The sequence below is a fragment of the Mustela lutreola genome, chromosome 3 (assembly GCF_030435805.1).
Source record: "Mustela lutreola isolate mMusLut2 chromosome 3, mMusLut2.pri, whole genome shotgun sequence".
NCBI lineage: Eukaryota > Metazoa > Chordata > Mammalia > Carnivora > Mustelidae > Mustela > Mustela lutreola.
In genome coordinates, this window is record NC_081292.1 from 202,284,819 (window position 1) to 202,307,783 (window position 22,965).

The window sequence follows — 22,965 nt, forward strand, 5'->3', positions numbered from 1 at the left end:
GTGACCCAGATGGGGAACAGAGGACCTTCTTATGAAGCTGTTGGTTGTGACCAGAACACCAAATAAAAATCATCTCATTGAATTAGTCAAGCTATTTTTCCAGTTGGAGGGAAGAATAAAAATAGCCTATACTCTCTGAATGCTTATTGTGTGCCAGGCCCTCCTGTGAGAGCTTTACATGTATCAACCCATTTCATCCTTGGAACAACCCTAGAAGGTAGATGTCATTTATTATCACCTGCCAAAACACACAGTAACCAGCGACAAATCTGGGATTCAAACCTAGTCACATGACTCTAGAGTTCATAATCTTACCACGCTATTTATACTGGGAGGAAAACAAACAGCTTGAAGCCAATTTTTCTTTTCTTTTCTGTAGTCCCCCCCCCCTTTTTTAAATTAACACTATGCAGTCTTTCTTCTGTGACATAAATATTATGCAACAGAGGGTTGGTTAACTATGGTCCATGCTCCAAAACCAGCAACCACTTTTTTTTCCAATAGCAGCTTTATTGAAATTTAATTGATATATCATAAAATCCACCCTTCTAAAGTATCAAATTCAGTAGTGTTTAGTGATTTCAAAAAGAATGGATAAAGAAGATGTGGTTCACATATACAATGGAGTATTACTCAGCCATCAGAAAGGATGGACACTTACCACATACATCAACACGGTGTAGGAGTCTATGCAGCCAGAGTGGCCCCACCCCCATTGAACTGCCATTTTGTTGTTTATGCAGTAAAACTTAAATTAACTCTGCCCCTGCCTCCCTGGGAACTTAACTTAAAAACAAGTCCCAGAAACCAGTCCCAGGTTTTAAAAAAAGCCCAAATATAAGGGTGGGTCAGGCCAGGTGGAGATATTCAATCAGTGGGGACGCATACTGTCTCCTAGCTACCAAGGAGTATGGGCCCCGCTCTTTGGGCACCTTTTGGGTACCAATTCTAACCAAGGTGATAGGCTGGTTCAAATGTCTACTAGGGTAAATTGTAATTCAGTTGGTTACCTAGAATGACTGTGTAGCTTTCTCTGTGTGTTACAATTTCATTGGCCACCTGTGTGTGGCCAGGCCCAACCACATGGCCTTTGCTCTATAAAAGCTAGTCTGTGAAACAGAGACTGGTTGTCCTCTCTGTAAGGGGCGGCCCCGATCTGTCTGTTTGACATTCGGTTTGATTCTTGATGCTTGGTGCGAGATAAAGCTTTGCTTGACTTTTGCTTTGTATCAGTCTCGATCCTTTAATCATAGACCCACTATGAGGGACCCAATATTGGGGACCCAACAATTGATGGAACTGGGAAGGATTATGCTGAGTGAAATAAGTTAATCAGGGCGCCTGGGTGGCTCAGTGGGTTAAGCCTCTGCCTTTGGCTCAGGTCATGATCCCAGGGTCCTGGGATCAAGGTCCACATCGGGCTCTCTGCTCAGTGAGGAGCCTGTTTCCCCCTCTCTCTCTGCCTGCCTCTCTGCCTACTTGTGATCTCTCTCTCTGTGTCAAATAAATAAAAATAAAAATCTTTAAAAAATAATTTTAAACAATTAAAATTAAAATTAAAAAAAAAGGAAAGAAGTCAACCAGAGAAAGACAATTATCATATGTTTCACTTATATTTGAATATAAGGAATAGAGCAGAGGACCATAGAGGAAAGGAGGGAAAACTGAATGGGAGGAAATCAGAGAGGGAGACAAATCATAGGAGACTCTTGACTCTGGGAAACAAACTGAGGATTACAGATAAGAATGTGGGGGGGGGGGGTAACTGGGTGATGGGCATTAAGAAGGGCACGTGATGTGATGAGCACTGGGTGCTATACACAATTAATGGATCATTAAACATTTATCAGAAACTAATGTACTAAATGTCAGCTAATTGGATGTAAACTTAAAAAATCGAATTAAAATAAGAAAAAATAAAGAAATAGAACATTCTACTTAACAAACAACAAAACAGGGGTGCCTGGGTGGCTCAGTGGATTAAAGCCTCTGCCTTCAGCTTGGGTCATGATCCCAGGGTCCTGGGATCGACCCCCACATCGGGCTCTCTGCTCAGCGGGGAGCCTGCTTCCCTCCCTCTTTCTCTGCCTCTCTGCCTACTTGTGATCTCTGCCTGTGAAATAAATAAATAACCTAAAAGAACAACAACAAAACAGTTATGTAATCAGCAGCACTATCTAATTTCTGTAAATTTGCACCACCCAAAAAAGGAATCCCACATCCATTAACAGTCATTCCCTATTTCCCTCCTTCTCCCTTTCCCTTGCAACCACTTATCTATTTCCTGTCTTTATGAATTTGTCTATTCTGAACATTCTCTATAAATGAAATAATACAATATATGGTCTTCGTGATTGGCTTCTTAGTATGAAGTTTTCGAGGTTTATCCATTTTTTTGCACATATTATTACTTCATTCCTTTTTAGAGCCAAATAATACTTGATTGTATGGATATGCCACGTTTTGTTTATCCCTTCGTCAGTCGATGACATTTGAGTTGTTTCTATTTTTGAGCTATTATGAATAATGCTGCTATGAACATTTGTGTACAGATTTTTGTATGAACTTGTATTTCAGGTTTCTTATGTATTTACCTAGAAGTGAAATTGCTGAAGTTGCTGGGTAAGTCTAGATTTATATTTTTAGGAACTGCCAAAATGTTTCACAGCCAACTGTCAAACAGTCCAATCAGCAGTATATGAGAGTTTCAATTTCTCTGTATCCTTGCCAACACTTCTTATCCCCCATTTATTTTTATTATGGCCTTCTTAGTGGATGTGAAGTAGTTTCTCATTGTGGTTTTGATTTGCATTTCTGGTTCAGGACTAATGATGTTGAACATTATTCCTTGTGTTTATTGGTTATTTGTAAATATTCTTGGGAGAAATGTCTATTCATCCTTTGCCCATTTTATTTTATTTTTTTAAAGATTTTGTTTATTTATTTGACAGACAGATTACATGTAGGCAGAGAGGCAGGCAGAGAGGCAGGCAGAAAGAGGAGGAAGCAGGCTCCCTGCTGAGCAGAGAGCCCGATGTGGGGCTCGATCCCAGGACCCTGAGATCATGACCTGAGCCGAAGGCAGAGGCTTAACCCACTGAGCCACCCAGGCGCCCCCCTTTGCCCATTTTAAAGTTGAGTTACTTATTTTGTTGTTGTTGAGCAGTAAAATTCTTTACATATCCTGGATACATGTGCCTTATCAGATATAGGATTTGCAAATATTTTCTCCTATCCTATTGGTTGTTTTTTTACTTTCATGATAGTGTCCTTTGAGACACCAAAGTTGTGTTTTTTGTGTCATATCTTAAAAAACCACTGCTTAATTTGAAGTTATAAAGATGTACTCTTATTTCTTCTTTTAGGAGTTTTATAGGTATAGATAGGGGTACCTGGGTGGCACAGTCCACTGAGTGTCTGATTCTTGGTTTCGGCTCAGATCCTGATCTCATGGTTGTGAGATGGAGCCCTGCAACGGGCTCCACACTCAGCATGGGGTCTGCTTGAGATTGCCTCTCCCTCTGCCCCTCCAACTCATGCTCTCTCGCTTGCTCTCCCACTTGAGTAAATATATAAATCTTTAAAAAAAAGTTTTATAGGTGTTGCTCTTACATCTAGAGCCTGTAAGTCAATTTGAGGAGTATTGCAAATTTACTATATTAAGTTTTCTGGTCCATGAACATAGGATGTCTTTCCATTTATTTAGGTCTTTCTTTTGGCAGTGTTGGCTAGTTTCCACTATGCAGGTTTTACAATTCTTTTGTTAAATTTATTCCTAAGTGTTTTATTCCTTTGGATGCTACCATTAAGGGAATTATTTTCTTAATTTCATTTTCAGATTTTTCACTGCTAATGTATAGAAATACAGTTGATTTGTAAAAATTGATCTTGCATCCTACAACCGTGCTGAACTCATTTACTACTTTTAATAGTTTCTTAGTGGATTTTCTGTATATAACATCATGTCATCTGAAAATGGAGATCATTTTACTTCCTTCATTTCAATTTAGACATTTTTTTTTAACTTTTTCTTGCCTAACTGCCCCGGCTAGAAGCTCCAGTGTAATGCTGAATAGAAGTTATGAGAGTAAACATCATTATTTTGTTCCTGATCATAGGGGAAAAGAATCTGGTCTTTATTATTAATTATGATTTTAGTTGTTGGTTTTTCATAGGCGCTCCTTATCAGTTTGAGGAAGTTTCCTTCTATTTCCAGTTTATTGAGTTTTTTAACTTAAGAAATGGGATTGGATTTTGCTAAATGCTTTTCTTCATCTTCTGAGATGACTGATCATGTGGCTTTTGTCCTTTGTCCTTTATTCTATTAATATGATAAATTACATCAATTTTTTTTATGTTGAATCAACTTGGCTATGAGGAATAAATCTCCCTTGGTAATGGTACATAATCCTTTTTATATATTTTTGGATTCTGTTTCTTCCTGTCTAACCTTGGCAGGGACCAGGGGATGTGGGGAACCAGAGCCTCTGGTTTCATTAGTCACCGAGGTTTCCCAGATCACATCCCACCCAGTGCATATAGAATTCCTGATTTTATCAGGGAAACCAGGAGGGAAGATGTCAGAAAAAAACTGACTTGAGCATCAAGGCCTGCTCACACTGTAGGAGATCTGGGGGTGAATCACCAACCATTTCCTGGCATCTCATTTCTCACCTGTACAATTTCTATTTACAGTAGAACAGACAGATTAAAGTTTACTACCTATAATATAATAAGAACTTTCATAATAATAAAAACACAGAAAACAATTTAAAATAGGAAAAGGATATAAATCAATAATTTATAGAAGAGAAGTCAAATATTAAATAAGTATATATTTTTAAATCTCATCACTAATAAATAGGGAAATCCAAATTAAAGCAAGTGCTGTATTATTTTTTACTCAGAATATTGGCAAAAGATTTTTAAAAAGAGTGATACTACATAGTGCTGGCTAAAAAATGGAAACTCTCCTACAGTGATAGAGGGTAGAGGAATTGCTACAATAGGACAATACTGCATTTCATCAAATCTAAGTTGGCAATTGTAAGATTGTCTTGTCCATTTAGGCTGCTATAACAAAAATGCCATAGACTGGGTGGTTTGAACAACAGACATTTATTTCTCAGCTTTGGAGCTGGGAATTCCAAGATAAAGTACCACGGATTAGGTGTCTGGTAAGAGCCTGTTTCCTATTTCATAGACAGCCATCTTCTCTCTCTATCCTTACATAGAGGGAGGGGTGTGAGAGCTTTCTGGAGTCTTTTCTACAAGGGCATGAGTCCCATTCATGAGGGCTTCACCCACATGACCTAATCACCTCCCGGCCCCACATCCTAATGCCATCACATTGGTGATTAGGTTGCAACATATGAATTTTGAACAGACACAAACATTCAGTCTGTAACAAAGATGTACCATTATTTTCTCAAACAAAGAAAAAACCTGCTAATTAAATAATAATATAATACTTTCTTTTCTTTGATTATAAGATGCCTCCTGACTTTAAGGACATTAAGTGTGAATGATAAAATGTGGCATACGTTAATACCCATTAAAATTAGAATTACACATACCCTTTCACCAAGCAATCCTACTTTGGGGAATCAATGCTACAGAGATAAAATTACAATTAAGCAAGGATGAAATTTAAAATATTTAACAGCCAATTTGGCACAGATACTTCCCAGCCAGAACAGACACTAATCAAAATAAACACCAACAAATGGACCTGCCTCTAACATTTTTAGGTTCTGGCAAGAGTATAAATGGAGGTTTTTATATGAGATGTTTAAATACTTTAAAGTGAAAAAAAAAATGAGTAAATAAAATATATTCTGTCACCATGCTTTGACAAGTATGCCTTCATGACAATCTAGAAGAACTGGTTCAGATATAAAATTATTGCCCCCCTTGAATTTCTGAGTCAGACCCTAGTAGCACAGGGAAGGTAGCCCTCCATCTTCAACTGGTAGCTCATGTCCCACTGGAGTTTCTTCCTACCCACAGCCTGATTCTCACTGAGAGGAGTCTTGAATACACATATGGACACCTTAGCCTGCATGACCAAGCTCTGTTAATACCGTCGGCCCCTTGGTTGCCCCTCAGGCCTGTGGGTGTTTGCAATGGTGGTGTAAGTTGTCTTCAATAGGATGGACCAATGAAAATGACCCATGTAGCTCTGTTATTAGGATCAAGACTTTTGAGTAGGGAGTTTCAGCATCTTGAATATAAAATAGTCTGATAGAAGGTCATAGATTATAATTGGGCACATCCCCTTTGGCCCACAAACTCCTTACCCCATGGGGAGGAGCATAACTGAAGGAGGACAAGAACAATTGCCTTCTGGGAGGGGGCGCGAGTCTAAGGAGATTACTGCTGGCACGCAGACTTTCTCAGCAACTAACAAGTTGAATATTAGTCCTTCAGAAAACCATTGATGTAAATGCCAAAATGTTTATTGCATCTTTTAGAAGATTTTATTTTTAACTAATCTCTACATCTAATGTGGGGCTTAAACTTAACAATCCACGATCAAGAATCCCACGTCCTAACAGCTGAGCCAGACAGACGCCCCTGTTTATTGCATTCTCTGTTAGTGGGAAAGAAAAAAACCAGAGACAATTTGAATGTCATTCTATTATATCCCTAATATGGAATGATATGAAGCTATTAAAAATAATAAATGTGGTTAAGTGATATTAAGTATGGTTAAAAACAGGAAGTTTCAGTGAAATGTTTATCGTTACAATCTCAAACATCAGCAAAAAATCCATTTATATGTTTATAAGCATCTACCTACTGGATGGTCATGGACAAAGATATGACAGGACTTACCCTATAATGTTACAGGAGAAGGGTATATGCCCCTCCCTCTCTCTCTCTTTCTCTCTCTCTGTCAAATAAAAAAATAATAAAATCTTTAAAAAAAAAAAAAAAAGAAAAAAAAAGGAGGAGAGAATAAGGGAATGGTAAAATTGCATCTAAATGGGAAATGTGCCTGGCATAATGTTAAGAATGTAACATAGAAAAATTAGAACAGTGATCTAATTATTTAGAATAGGCTCCATGCCCAGTGTGGATTATTTAGAACAGTGATCTATTATTAGAACTGTGGGCAACTTTTGTTCTGAATTTATGCTCGTGTTTATGTTTATTGTTTCTGCAATAAGGTTTTTAAGAAGAAAAGAGGCTGGAATGCATAAACAGGAGCTGGGAGGTAAATCAGTTCTTCTACTTAATGGTGGGTTAATACTGTCCTTTAGAGCTAGCTCCAAGCTCCATAGTTAAAGAGGAATGAAGAAAACTTGGTGAGGCTCCAGTAAGAAACCACAGACATATTAAGAATTGAAGAAAGCATCCTTTTTGGAAGAGTAAAAGGGACTGAACTTAAATAGCTTAAAGTTTCTTTGAATTGTAAAATATGGAGATTTGGGTCAATAATTTCTCACATCCCTCCAGCTCTAACAAGTTTTTGTTCTTAGACTAGATCTGTTAGTCAGCAGTGTAACTGCCAACTGCTTGCAGCTTCTGAAGGAGAGAGCAGGGAAATACGCAGGAAATAAAACATGGTTGGAGGCTGACTGCACCATGAGTCCTTCCCCAGAAGAATTTCTTCCAGATGAGACTAAGATGTGCTCTTCCTCTTCTGAGCAAGAAAATAAATTGGATTTAAATGCGGCATGGCAAATTCAGGATCATGAAAAATGATTGGAGAAAATGTTGAGTTAAAATAGAAGTGATTGATACAAGACTGATTGTAAAGTCCCTTTACTGGAGACTTTAAAAATTAAAGTTGTCACTCATCATTAGGGGATGTTGCTAAAGAGATGTCAGTTAGCCAGTGTGAACTCCTTCAAGCGCTACATATCTAGCTATCTCCACCAGCTTGTTGTTGTACAGATACTCAAACACATTTATTTGCTCTCTCCCTTGAACAGCCTATGGTAGCTACTATATTCAACAACATCAGAATTCCTCCTGGGTCCCCAGGCTGAAAAACCAGATGGACAGCCTCGACTCTTACCCCTCTTTTGCTATAATTATCCATTGGGTTATGAAGTCCTGTTCTTTCTGTGCCTTTTTCTATTCTTTTTTATTTTATAAGTAGGCTCCATGCCCAGTGTGGAGCCCAACATGGAGCCCAACGTGGGGCTTGAACTCACAACCCTGAGATCAAGACGGGAAGAGAGATCGAGTCAGATGCTTAACAAACTGAGCCACCCAGACACCCCTCCTTCGGTGCCTTTTGAACACTTTCCCTTCTGTGTCTATTGAACTCAACTCTCCAAACCCAGGTCAAATGTCACTTCTTCTCAAGTTCTACCTTTAAAAAGGCAGAAATAATTGTTTTTTCCTCTGTGTTTCCAAGGCACCAAGCACATGCCAGGAGCAATGGTGGTTATACCACTTACTGTTGTAATGATTTGATTATATGTGTGACGAAGATGAAATATTCTTCTGTCTTTGCTCCTCAATCCCCATCTCCTCCCGGTCACATGCCAGTTTGGGTTGGCCTAATTCTGGATCTTCTCTAGGTGGTTTAAACATAGGCATGGAAAGGGTTTGGGAGGATTAGAATATGAGAGCCTCTGGGTAATCAAAATCTCTAAATATGGGGAGTTGAATTGGGACCCCTTTAGTATTCTTTGAAAAACATAAATGAATATGAAATATATGTTTAATTACTTCTTAGAAACTAGACTGTGTTTCCCACACAGAGATAGGTCTCATAGAGCCCTGGGATTTATTTAGGTTACACATAGATCTGTTGCCTCCTTTTCTACTTCATGTCTATTTCCCCAGTCCCTCAGCAGTGCCTGCGTGACCTAGTAAGTGAACGTATGCGTGTGGTATGGCCCCTTCCAATAAAACATCCCAATTTTCCAAATTAGCGTTAATGAACATTTCCAGATGGTGTCACTTTGCTTATGCCACCAGAGGTCCCGAGACCAGGTCAATAGCTAAGAGGAGGGCCCCCAGGTTGGAACTGGGATGGAAGCCCAAATCAAAGCGAGGAAAATGTGGCAGTGGTCAAGGCAATAGCTATTGATGTGATGCCAAGAGAAAGGCAAGACAAAGGCTTAAGAGGAAAACAAACTGTGAGATCAGTGGCCAGGAGAGTCTAAAGCATGATGTCCAAGTTCAAGGTGCCAAATGAATCAGGTATGTTCAGAGATCTGAGAAGGGCTATTCTTCGCAATGTGTCTTTGACCGGGTCAGGTGTAGCTGTTTAAAGACACTGGAGGGGCGCCTGGGTGGCTCAGTTGTTTAAGCGTCTGCCTTCAGCTCAGGTCATGTTCCCTGGTCCCGGAATGGAGCCCCGAGCTGGGCTCCCCTTGGCGGAGGGCTCCCTCTCTCTCTCTCTCCCTCTGCCCCTCCCACCTCCCTCATGCTCTCTCTCTCAAATAAATAAATAGAATCTTTTAAAAACATTAAAGACACTAGCACGTGTCATGCATCGTCTTCCTTCATACTCCTCCTCCCCCACTGAGCAGCCCAGTCCAAGTACAGAGTGGGTGAGGCTGCTGGTGCCCGGGGATGAATCACGTTTGTGATGAAGTTCTGGAATGTAAGTGAGGTTCGGTGGGGTGGAGTCTGGAGCCGATGACCAAGAAAGGCCTCTTGAGATGTCGTTGGTGCAAAATGGTGGTTTATTAAAGCACAGGGACAGGACCCGTGGGCAGGAGGAGCTGCTGCCCTGGGGTTGCCAGGGTTGGCAGGTTATGCACCCTGGGGGTGGGGGAAGGAAAAGGGAGGTTTCACTAGAACTTTCATATGCTAAAGAGGACCTACAGATACTGGAGGCCTTGAGGCCTTGCCATTCATGGTCAAGGTCATTTTTCGCTCTAGTAAGGTAATAACATTAAGATAGTTGGGAGATTCCTAAAGAAGGTCACATACGTCCCACCCAGGAGTGGGGGTGAGAGAAGGTTGGAGGGTGTCAGCTTTTGCTTTGTCCTCAGCCAGCCTTCTGTTCCCTCATCATTTGTACCTGGCATTGTACCAGTGGTCACTGTATTCTACACTGTCACACCCTTGCAGAGAAAAATAACGATGCTGTAAAAGTTGTCTCTAAAATAATACAAAAGCTCCCCACTTTTCCAGCCACTAGCCCCTTGTAGGACCAGTTCCCAGAACAATTTCAGTTAGACCCTTGAAGAAAATTAAATGTCCTTGGTCAATGAACTGCATTTCTACATTTGGTCTTCTCTATTCGTCCATTGTTACTTTTCCTCTTGGGATACATCTTTTAAGCTGCTACTGACTTGATGCAGGAAACAACATAAAACTGAGAATTATTTTTCAGATTCCTTAATCTCAGCACTTTTTATCTATTAACTTTTTTTTTTTTTCAATATAGCTAGTTCTATTGTGGGATCAACTTTTGTTGCCATTGTATAAAATTGAATCCTATATTGTTTATTGCATGTAATTATTTTTGTAGTTTTTTAAAGATCTAACTGTTACCAATTTAAATCAGGCACTGGTGTCATATTTCAGCAAAATTTTTTTCTAGAATAGTCTCCATCCTCCACTTTGTGAAAATTAACATAATTGCGTCTTTTCTTTGTCTTTTTTTAAACAGCAACCCAGGCTGTTAACCCTTCAGGACCCAAGCACCCTTCAAGACTCAAGCTGCATCACAGGAGCCCTGAGAAAGCAGTTAGGTATCAGAATGTGCTTAACCCAGCCACTGAATGCAAAGGGTTACACTCTGCTGGAAGCTACGGGGACTGATTGGTGATGGTGGCAGAAGTAAGATGTGTTCCTCATGCAACCTGGCTTGGGAGCATCACTGTATCTTCTTACTGGGAGCAAGGGACTGGAAATTCCCCTTCGACCTAAAAATAGAAGACAAGGAATTAGAGAAAAGTAGGCAGTATTTCTAGAGCTCTTTGGAATTCTTTCAGAGAAAATGTTATAAAAACACAAGCTATTTCTTTTATTGTTAAATTACGTTTCTATTGTAAGGGCCTATTTAGCCAGAGCGATTCCATCTTGGATTAGACAGTCATTTTGTTGTTTATGCAGTAAAATGTAAACTGACACCCCCCACCCCGACCCCAACCAGGGGACTTACTTAAAAGCAAGCCCAGGAAACCAGTCCCAGGTAACAAAGCCCAAATACAAGGGTGGGTCAGGCCAGGTGGAGACATCCAATCAATGGGGCGCCCATACTGTCTCCCTAGCTACTAAGAAGTGTGGGTCCCACCTTTTTGGGCGCCAATTCTGACCAAGGTGATAGGTTGGTTCAAATATCTACTGGGGTAAATTGTAATTCAATTGGTCACTTATGTTTGACCTAGCATGACTGTGCAGCTTTCTCTGTGTGTTACAATTTCATTGGCCACCTGTGCATGGCCAGGCCCAACCAAATGGCCTTTGCCCTTAAAAGCTAGTCTGTAAGGCAGAGAGATGTCACCTCTTTGCAAGAGACAGCCCTGGCTGGTCAGTTTGATTCTCAGTGCTTTGTGTGAAATAAAGCTTTGCTTGACCTTCGCTTTGTATCAGTCTTATTCTTTTGACCATGGACCCAACACTATCACCAATAACTCTGCAAGGAGAGCTTTTTTTTTTTTTTTTTTTTAATTAAAAGTCCCCTCTGCCCGCCTCTCTGCCAAATTGTGATCTTTGTCAAATAAATAAATAAAATCTGTGGGGCACCTGGGTGCTTCAGTCATTAAGCATCTGCCTTCAGCTCAGGTCATGATCCCAGGGTCCTGGAATCAAGTCCCACACTGGGCTCCCTGCTCCTCAGGAATCCGGGTTCTCCCTCTCCCACTCCCTCTGCTTGTGCTTCCTCTCTCACTGTGTCTCTCTCTGTCAAACAAAATAAAATCTTAAAAAAAAAAAAAAAAGTCCCAATACTGTAAATCACTAAGTACCAAGAGAATTTTGCCATGCAAAGAGCGGGGTATCAAAAGCTTGCAAAATCAGCCTCTGAATCAATTACTGCTGCCCCCCACTTCCTCTCACGTAGCATGATTTACTGCCTGCTGGACAAAAGTCAGAGGAGAGAAGGGAGACGGAAAAGTAGGAGAAGTAATCCTAAACATAAACCCCAACGTGCTCATGGAAAGAGAAGGGAGGAACCACGCGTGGTGTGGAGACAGAGAGACAGTGCCTGACGGAAGTGAAGTCTGCTAATGTGGCAAGGAAAAACAAATCCTGTTCTGAATTACAAGACAGGGAGGAAGTCAGGAAGTGGAAACTCAGGAATGACTGTGAGAAGAATTTGGTCATATTTTGAAAGTGCTCTGGGCCATACAAAATTAAAACCCCACTCTTTGCAGACCAGAACAAAGGAGATGGTGTTCTAGTTTTCTCTTGTTTCATTATCCGGCTTATGTCATCTGTAAAGAATTAGCTCTAGGAACTCTATGTGGACTAATTTATACTATTCAGGTGTTCTTAAATGAATAACTAATAGTCCGTTGTGGGGATATAATGACTGGTAGCTCCTTTTGTTTGCTACAACTACCCGCTTCCAAAGATGGATTCTATTCGGATCTCTCCGTGTTGCTCTCACCGAAGTGTGTGTAGTAAACAATTTGGACACCAGCGTTCCCATCCGCCTCAGTTAAAGACCCAGGTTCCAGGCTTTTCTCCTCTCCTCCGCCTCTTCCCCCATCATATTCATTTCCTAAACCAGCCTTCCTCAGAGCATGGTCTGCAGACCCCTGGCATCCCAGTCACCCACTTGAGGACCTCATGAGTCAAAAACCTTTTCATAATAATTGTAAGATTACCTGCCTATCTCACTGATGGCACAAAAGCAAGGTGTATAGCAGGTAAAGCTGTCATTGCCTTAGCACGAATGGCTGTCACTGCACATACTCTCGCAGTAAAAAAAAATTATGGCGAAGTCAAAGTTATCAGTTTTCTTAAACCTCAGTCCTTAAAGGTAGGAAAATAGGCAGAGAGCGCTGTGCTGCATGCTGAAGTAGGGTTGGAGCACTGTCGCATTGAGCTGCTGGCTGAATCAGCTGCTTTTTGCTGGAATATGGTTTTTGCTTGAAAATACGAGTGAGGAGAGGGTGTCATTACTCAGACTTGTGTATCCTGCCATGATTTTCTTGGAAATCAATGAAGCCTGTCACCTCAAGGAAAACAATGGATTTTTTTTTTTAAGATTTTTTTGTTAAGGGGCACCTGGGTGGCTCAGTGGTTAAGCCTCTGCCTTCAGCCAAGGTCATGATCCCAGGGTCCTGGGATCAAGGCCCGTGTCGGGCTCTCTGTTCAGCAGGGAGCCTGCTTCCCTTCCTCTCTCTCTAACTGCCTCTCTGCCTACTTGTGATCTCTGTCTGTCAAATAAATAAATAAAATCTTTAAAAAAAAAATAAAGATTTTTTTTGTTAAGTAATCTCTACAACCAACATGGGACTCAGACTGACAACCCTGAGATCAAGAGTCCCCTGCCTTCACTGACTGAGCCAGCCACCTGCCCCAACAGACAGTATTTTTATTTTTTTAATTTTTTATTTTTTTAAAGATTTTATTAATTTATTTGACAGAGAGAGAGCACAAGTAAGCAGAGAGGCAGGCAGAGAGAGAGGAAGGGAAGCAGGCTCCCCGCTGAGCGGAGAGTCCGATGCGGGGCTCGAGCCCAGGACCCTGAGATCATGACCTGAGCTGAAGGCAGAGGTTTTAACCCACTGAGCCACCCAACTGCTCCCAGACAGTATTTTTTTTTTCATTTTATATAATTTTTTATTTTTTATAAACATATATTTTTAGCCCCAGGGGTACAGGTCTGTGAATCACCAGGTTTACACACTTCACAGCACTCACCAAAGGACATACCCTCCCCAATGTCCATAATCCCACCCCCTTCTCCCAACCCCCTCCCCCCAGCAACCCTCAGTTTGTTTTGTGAGATTAAGAGTCACTTATGGTTTGACCCAGACAGTATTTTTAAATGCGTTAGTGTATAAATGTTTTTTTAAATATCTCAATGTTAATTTCCAATATGGTTAATATTGATAGATATAACCCACAAAACAAAAGCTCTTTGGGGGTCCTCACTGATTTTTTAAAATATTTTATTTATTTATTTGACAGACAGAGAACACAAGTAGACAGAGAGGCAGGCAGAGAGAAAGGAAGGGAAGTAGGCTCCCCGCTAAGCAGAGAGCCTGATGCAGGGCTGGATCCCAGGACCCCGAGACCATGACCTGAGCTGAAGGCAGAGGCTCAACCCAACTGAGTCACCCAGTTGCCCCTTTAATCTCATCTTTAATGATGCTTTACCCCACCGAGTCACTCAGGCACCCCGTCCTCACTGATTTTTTTTTTTTTTTTTTTGTCTTGCCCTCACTGATTTTTTAGAGTGTTAAGAGATTTTAGGGTGCCTGGCTGTCTCAGTCAGTGGATCATGTGACTTGATCTCAGGGTTGTGTGATTGAGGCCCACTTTGAGTGTAGAGATTATTTTAACATCTTTTTTTCCTTAAGACTTTTATTTATTTGAGAGAGAGACAGAGATAGTGAGAGAGAGCATGGGTAGGGAGGAGAGGGAGAAGTAGGCTCCCTGCTTAGGGAGGGACATGGGGCTCCATCCCAGGACGCTGCGATCATGACCTGAGCTGAAGGCAGACGCTTAAGTGACTGAGCCACTCAGGTGCCCCCAAAATTAAATCTTACCAAAATAGTGTCAGGAGATCCTGAGACCAAAAGTTTGAAAATGGTTGCTCTATAGAAATGCTTCCTAGAATGTGTTATTTGAAAGTTTGACCTTTGGGATTCTCTAATTCTGTGCTATCCAGTATATCCACTATGGTAGCCAGTAGTCCCATGTAGTTACTTAAATTTATGTTAAATAAAATTAAAACTTTAGTTCTTCGGCTGCACTGGCTACATTTTAGGGACTCAACAATCCAGTGTGGCTAGCTGAGAGTACACCATTTTCAGCACCACAGAAAGCCTGCTCTCAGGGAGATCACTCCTCTTGTTCATTTGCTATGGTCAGCAGCCGCAAAGCCTCTGCAAAGTTCTGAAAAGAGGAATTACTGCTTCATTTTGTTAAGGCATTTCTCAAGCTCATTTGAACACAAAACTTTATTTTTCACATGACACTTAGCTCCATTCTGTGAAAAACATTTTGAAAAATGCTATTCTGTCTTTCTCCAATGCTTATTTTAACTATTCTACTGATGTGAGATTTCATTATAAGCAATTGTTATAACTCTTTTGAAAGTAAGTGGATATAAATAATATGTTAAGTTATAAAACCTGTCATCTAAATCTAAATCCCATTCGTTTGCTAATTGACACCTGGAATTTCCATCTATTGGGGTGTATTCCTGTTCAGATTACTTTCTGATTATTTCTAAATTTTTACTCAATGTCATTTCTAGTCTATGTCATATTATAGTCTGAAAGCTCTGAAGATTTTCACATACTATTTTTTTTTTAAGATTTTATTTATTTATTTATTTGGCAGAGAGCACAAGCAGGCAGAGGGGCAGGCAGAGAGAGAGAGGGAAGCAGCCCCCCCACCCCACCCCAGCAGAGAGCCTGATGTGGGGCTCAATCCCAGGACCCTGGAATTATGACCCGAGCTGAAGGCAGCGGCTTAACCCACTGAGCCACCCAGGCGCCCCCCAGATTTTCACATTCTTAATGCAGGATAAATTAGCTTACCCTGACCAACAGAAAAGATAGATAACTCCATGTATGTGTATGTAAATTCAACTACGTGTGTGTGTGTGTGCACAGAAAGAAAAACATATAAAATTTATTTGCTATTATGAAGGTGGGTTTATACTATGCATCTATTTTATATATTCCCTTTTTGTCTTAAGGCATTATTATAAATATTTCCCCACCTTACTATATGGTTTTTGGAAATAAGATTTTAATGGAAGATGATACATTATGATTTAATACAGTAATGGTTATATATTATTCTATTTCATGGACTTACCACCATGTATTATTTAATTTATCTCCTGTGAGTGGACATTTAGGCTGTTTCCAAATTTGATTCTTGTGAGTTATCCATAAATGTATTTTTCCACAGGTCTGAACTAGGATAAAAACAACAGAATGGGTTACTGTTCATTCTAGAGCGGACTCTGACTCTCACCCTCCTGGCGTTCTATACCCACCCCGTCTCCACAGGGTTCCTATAAGTCAACAAAGTGAAACATCTCAGGTGCCGGCCCACAGGGACAGAGGTACTGAGTCTTGCCAATTTCGACAGATGACATCATAATCTCCTTATCTCTTCCAGCTTCTCTTTGTTCAGCAAAGACAAGGTTGAGAATTTTTTAACTCAAAAATTTTCATTAAAAAACTAAGAGTAAAACAAAACTATATTTACGAAATGTACCTTCCTGCCTCTAACAGAGCTGCTGGTCAAAGATTACCCTTCGGGATGCCCAGTCCCCAGCTTCTTCCTCACTTCCTCCCTGACTGGGTTAGATGTGGTAGTTGCGTGGGCCCTCCCAGAACCACATTCCTGGTCTTTTCTGTAGCCCTTCCCCTCCGGGGGGCACTTAGCCCAGTCCATCACTCTTGGGGCACCCTGCACTGATGTGAATGAAAGCAGCACTTCTGCTCTCGATCACACCTGTGGGTCTCCTCTTCGGTTTTTTCGTGAAGCTAGATTGTGGTCTTCTTGAAGGCAGAAACTGCATTTCATTCCCATAGCCACAGGGGTTAGCACAGTACCCAGAACTGAGCAAACTTAGAGTAAATGTTGGTGAACGCAGGCCTGCAAGGAGGAACAATGCACAGACTCATGCACGCGTGAGCAAAGGAGCAGTTCACACGGAAACGTAGGGAAGGGATGTTTCCATCTCTAGGGTCTGAAAGGAAGCATCTTCCTGCCTCAGGGCGCTTACCTTTTGGGACTAAATGAACGGTTTATCTGTAATTTACGTGCTCATAATTTGCAGAATGTCTGGATCTTTGAGGAACTTCCTGAAAACCAAACAGGCATATTTCTTTTTTCCTGTCCTAGAATTAAACCACAGTTATGAAAAGTAGAGAGAAAATAAAAGAAGGTAAGAGCTTGAGGCAAGGTCTTTAGCACCATGTCTTTCTGAAGCAAGAGACACATTCTCTAGTTCCCCAGTCAGGGCCTGGATACAGAGTAAGAGCAGGTAGGGAATCAGGCGCACTTAGTCATCCTCGTGGGAGTGTAAATTGTTGCAAACATTCTAGAGGTAATTTGGGGGATATTTATCAAAATGCTAAATGCCAATACCATCTGACCAAGCAATTCTATTTCCAGGAACTTATCTCCCAAAATGCTTGGGTAAGTACATAGATATCAGTGTATAAAGATGTTTGCTGGAGCACTATTGGTCATAATAAAAAATTGGAAATAATCCAAATGTCCATCAAAAGGGGATGGAATAAATAAATAATGTTACATCAATATAGTGGAAGATGATATATTTTTATCCTTAAAAAAAGGATATAGCCCTTTATTTACTGACAGGCAGAGATACCCAATTTAAATTATTTAGTGACAAAAGCCAAACTGTAGAACAGTTTATGTAGTATGATTCCCTGGTCTAGGAAGAAGACGTATATGCAAAGGAGAAAGACAAGAAAGATACACTCCAAATTCATCAGTGCCTACCTCTGGTGAGTGGGAATTACAGTAGGACAGGAAGACACTTTTTTTTTAATTTTGCAAATTTACTTCCATGTTTTAAAAAATTATTTATAAAAATACATATTACCTTCTAATGTAAACATTTTTTTAAGATTTTATTTATTTATTTGACAGACGAAGATCACAAGTAGGCAGAGAGGCAGGCAGAGAGAGAGGAGGAAGCAGGCTCTCCACAGAGCAGAGAGCCCGATGTGGGGCTCGATCCCAGGACCCTGGGATCATGAACTGAGCTGAAGGCAGACGCTTAACTGACTGAGCCACCCAGGTGTCCTGAATAAGACTTTTATTTTTTTAACAGGCAGAGATCACAAGTAGGGAGAGAGGCAGGCAGAGAGAGAGGGGGAAGCAGGCTCCCTGCTGAGGAGAGAGCCCAATGTGGGGCTCCATCCCAGAGCCTTGAGATCATGACCTGAGCTGAAGGCAGAAGCTTAACCCATTGAGCCAACCAGGCACCCCAAATAAGACCATTCTTTAAACATGCAAGGTGAGAGTGGATACCCATGAAATAGGTCAGACATGGTACTGATTGAATTTTACTTCATTTTTTCCTTAGTGTTTACCGGGCTGACTGCTCAGTAACAATTTTGATTGGTTCTGTCTGTTTTTAATTGGTTAGTTCGTTGGTTGGTTTTCTTTGTCTTTTTTTTGGTCCTTCTAGGTTGTCATGCATTCTCCCTGACAGCTTGATTTCTCAGTATTTCAGGCCAGACTCCTTTTCCTGACCACGCTTCCCACTTTGCTTTGGATCTTCTAGAGGTAACCATACCAAACTCTTGTCAATTCCTCCAAGAATTTGTTGCCACTCTAGACCCAGTAACACACCTCGCTCTAGATGCGCTATAGCTCTGGGCAAAATCTTTAAGGGGTTACATTTTATATGCTAGGTTGCTGGGCAAGAATTTGAATTATGCTACATAATCCAACAGGCCATTTCAGCTGGGGCCCAGACACTCCTAATATGCTCACAACTACAAACACCTGGAAAATAATTTGGTCGCGATCATTGACGTGCCATAGTTCAGTAACTGGGTTTGGCAAGAGGGATGATAAAGATGAAAACATGACACTGAGCCTCTATCCGGACAGATTTTGAGCCCCAGAAGCTACAGAAAATTTTTTTCATGAAGAAACAGCCCTGATTTGGAAACAGATGTCAGAAAGGAGCACAGGATTGAGGAAGGCCATTTTCTCCACCTCTTCACGGAATCCAGCCTCACTCCAGCACTCAAGATTGGAGACTTCGGAACGCTGAGCGGTAGCATTCTTCCCATTCTTCCCGTATTCTTGGTCAAGTGTTTCACAGGGGACGTCCTCAGCAGAGACAGTGATAAAAATTCCATCCAGCTGCTTCCTGGCAATCAATGCTGACAAATGATAACCGGAGCTTTCCAAGAAAAATACTATGAATGCCCCAAGAGGGCCAGGACTGAGCTATCTGTAAGACTCTGCCAAAACCCTTCACACAGGAAACGCTCAACATATATTAATTAATTAATTAATTAATTAATTAATGGTACCATATAGTGGTGAAAGCTCTATTTTTAATATGGGAAAAAACACCTGTTTGGAGGCTCCTAGAAATAACCAGAATCATTTTGGAGCAAAATAGCTCCTGTTTAAAAAGGATAGAATTTGGATCCATTGTAATTTATGAATAACTATAGTATGATCTCCAGGCTGGTAAAGACAGGTGAAAATTGGGTTAGGAATGTCTTCTGAATCACAACTGCTGAACTAACTTTTACTAAACAGATGATTAGAGGCTTTTTTCCCCCCCAAGGATAATTATTTCTAAAATTGGGCAGTATCCATAGTGGTGGTCCTAATTGGGTTTTTTTATAGGCAGTAAGATCTGTGACTCCAGACTGAAATTATCCTGCTTTCAGAAATGTGAATATGCTTAAGCGACAGAAGTTCTGTTGGCACAATACAGCCTGCTGCATGTTTTTGTCCTCTCTCTGGATTAGTTCACACCAAAGCCAAAATCAGGACTACCCGTGAATATGAGTGTTTAGATATAAAGTCTTGCATGAGTCACAGCATTGGTTAAACCCTAACAAGCTCCCTTCTACTTCTCAGACCTGATTTATCACAGAACTTTCTGTTTGTATTTTGAGATTTATTTCCAGACCAGGTCTCTGATAAGAAGAAGAAAGGAAAGAAAGGTAAATCCGTTTGGCTGTTAAGGTTAGGCAGTCAGTTTGGTAGCTGGGCTTATATAACCTTTAACTTCTCCTAATTAGAAATTTTCAGAGTACCTGGCTCTCCACAGGATGCCAATTTGCTGGAGAATCTGCTTGCAGCCTCCTTGTGAGAAATCAATGTGAAGCCTTAACCAACAAAAACAACAAAACCTTCATCTCCACAAAACAAGTTATCCTCCATTGTTTGCCAGACTTACGGTGAGGTTGAAGTTTTAACTTAATTTTAAACTCACTCATCTTAATTAATGGACACCTTATTCAATCACATCCTTATGGAAGGTTGACCTATAAATAGGTCAACCTTCCATAAGCCCTCAGAGGGAAGACAGTCATAGAGGAGATTTTTTTTTTTTCTGTCACTGGTGTCCAAAGGTGACTCGTTAACACTAATTTCCAGATAAAAGTTTGAAAATAGTTAGACTTTGTTACTCTCTTAGTATCTGGTGATGACCATTATATTAAATTCAAATTAACATTCCATTGAGTATTGGTTGTGATAAACTAATCACATATCTTTTAACAATAAAGTAGAAAGCAAAGGGACATTTCAGCTAGTATTAAAAAAACTTGGAAACTCAATTTATTTTCATTTAGAATTTCAGGATTATATGCAGGAAAGTGAATATGGCCTTGACTCTACTTTATGGGCTTGTCTCCATCTTTGTAACTTTATCCCTTCCATAGCTTCAGTTACAATTTACAGCCTGTCTGAAGCTGAATTCAGTAGCTGTCCTTCCAGACCTATTCATCTTTCTCTGCTCCCCATATAGTAAGTGGCACCATCATCCATTCAATTCCCTAAGTGAGATATTTAGGAATCATGCTTTAGTAATCTTTTTCTAAAAAAAAAAAAATTTAAAAAAGCTTTATTGAGATTTAATTCACATAAAATTCATCTGTTTAAAGTATACAATTGAATGATTTTTAATATATTCACAGAATAAATGATATTCACAGAATATCATTTATTATAATTTTCTTTTTGTGTGATCTTTGTCAGATCTGGTATTAATATTATACTCAATTCTTGGAAGATTCATCATCCCTATCCTATAGTGGTTCCAAAATGCAAAATCCATGGGTGATTATCATTGACAGTAGGTGTACAAGAAGAGAGCCCACACTTTGAATCCCACACTCTGGGGAACTGAGGCAGAGCTGAAAAATCTAATATTTAAAAAAAAAAATTCACAGGGAAATTGTATCAAACCATAAAAAATGAGATCACCCCAATGCTATTTAATCCAGTCCAGATTGTAGAGGAAAGAAAAGCAATCCCATTTATGAAAGATTAAAAAAACAATCTTAAATGTTAGCACAGAGAACCAACAGCATATTTTAAAATAATATATATTTACAAAGTGCATTTCCAAGGATATAAGAGTTTTTCCCTGATAGGACATCAGTTCATCTGACTCACCATATTAATAAAGGTAGGAGAAAAATCATATTATTACATTTATAAATGCTAAAAAAAGATATTTAATAAAATTTAATATTCATTCATATTAAAAATATTTAATTAACTAGGAACTGAGGGATATTTCAGCCAGGTATCCAGCTTCTTACTTAATGGGAAAACAGTACTAAAAGTAGAAAGAAGACAAAGATGGTCACCATATCCATTAGTATTTATCATTGAAAACAGAGGTACTAGCCAATGCAATTAGATAAGAGAAAGCATTTAATCGCACAAGAACTGGAAGGAAGACAAAACACACATATACACATACACACACACAAACACAAAACCTACCTCTTTTTGCAGATAACTTGATTATATGTCTGGAAAACAAAAAATAAATAGAAAAATTAATAGAAATTATAAGAATTTAGTAAAGAAGTAGCATATAAAATTAACATAAATAAGTCAGTAGTTTTTTATAAACAAAGAACAAGCAGATAGAAGAAATAATGGAAGAGTAACCCTATTTCCAAGAGCAAATATATAATACTGGGGCATAAATTTAATAAGAAATAGATAAAATCTGGGGTGCCTGGGTGGCTTAGTGGGTGAAGCCTCTGCCTTCAGTTCAGGTCATGATCCCAGTGTCCTGGGATGGAGCCCCACATTGGGCTCCCTGGGAGCCTGCTTCCTCCTCTCTCTCTGCCTACTTGTGATCTCTGTCTGTCAAATAAATAAATAAATAAAATCTTTAAAATAAAATCTATATAAGAAAAATGATGAAATACTCCTGAGGACACAAAAATAGATTTGAAAAAAATAAAAAGATATATTATATTCATGGACAGGAAGCCTTATATCATAAAGATGTATAAAATCCCTAAGTTAATTTTTAAATTTAATAAAATTACCATCAGATTTTTTTCTGAATCTAGATGAGTTGATTACAAAATTTATCTAAAATTTCAAGTTAAAAGAATAGTCAGAAAAGCCCCAAGAAAAGAATTGAGGGTGGAAAAGTACCACTAAGTATGCAAACATATAAATCTGCATAATCAAAACAGTGTTACATTGGTACATGATTAGATAGAAAGGCCATGTAAATGAGAAGCAAATCCAGAAATAGATGTAAGTGAAAAAGAGAGAGAGCATGAGCAGGGGGGAAGGATAGAGGGAGAAACAGACTCCCCGCTGAGCAGGGAGCCCGATGCAGAACTTGATCTCAAGACTCTGGGATCAGACCTGAGCCAAAGGCAGACGCTTAACCAACTGAGCAACTTGCATTAATAAATGATGCAAGTTGTGTCTCAAATCAATGCAATATGTAGATTTTGTTTGGATCCTAATCCAAACAAATCAAGGTAAAAGACATTTTTGAGTTAATGGTAAGAATAATCCACACAGAATAAATATTATATGATAATAAATGTTAATTTTGCTATGTATGCCAATGGTATTATAAATGTATTTAAAATATTTATCTGTGTTGTGCTCGCTTCGGCAGCACAAATACTAAAATATTTATCTGTGAGAAATACAAGTTGAAGTACTTATTAGTACTTATCATTTATTTGTGAAAAATGTAAATTGAAGATATAAATTGAAATCAGTGTTTAAAACTCTAGGAAAAAACAGGAGGTATAAAGTGTAGAATTAAGAAAGGAAAATATTATTTGTCATTGTAGCTGGATGATTAGAATTTAGTAGTTCAGGGCACCTGGGTGG

General features: G+C 39.6%; 1 long non-coding RNA gene across 2 annotated transcripts in view; it reads right to left on the reverse strand.

The window, feature by feature from the left end:
• LOC131827626 (uncharacterized) overlaps positions 1-20,721 on the reverse strand; it is a 29,791-nt gene extending 9,070 nt beyond the window's left edge. Inside the window, exons 1-3 of one of the 2 annotated variants that reach the window (XR_009352086.1) lie at positions 16,336-20,717; positions 16,112-16,241; positions 15,928-16,030 (exon numbers count right to left, since the gene is read on the reverse strand). This is a non-coding gene — a long non-coding RNA (uncharacterized LOC131827626). Of the gene's footprint in view, positions 1-15,927; positions 16,242-16,335 lie in introns of both variants that reach the window. The other variant, XR_009352085.1, reaches the window with a different exon arrangement.
• Positions 20,722-22,965: the final 2,244 nt, after the last annotated feature.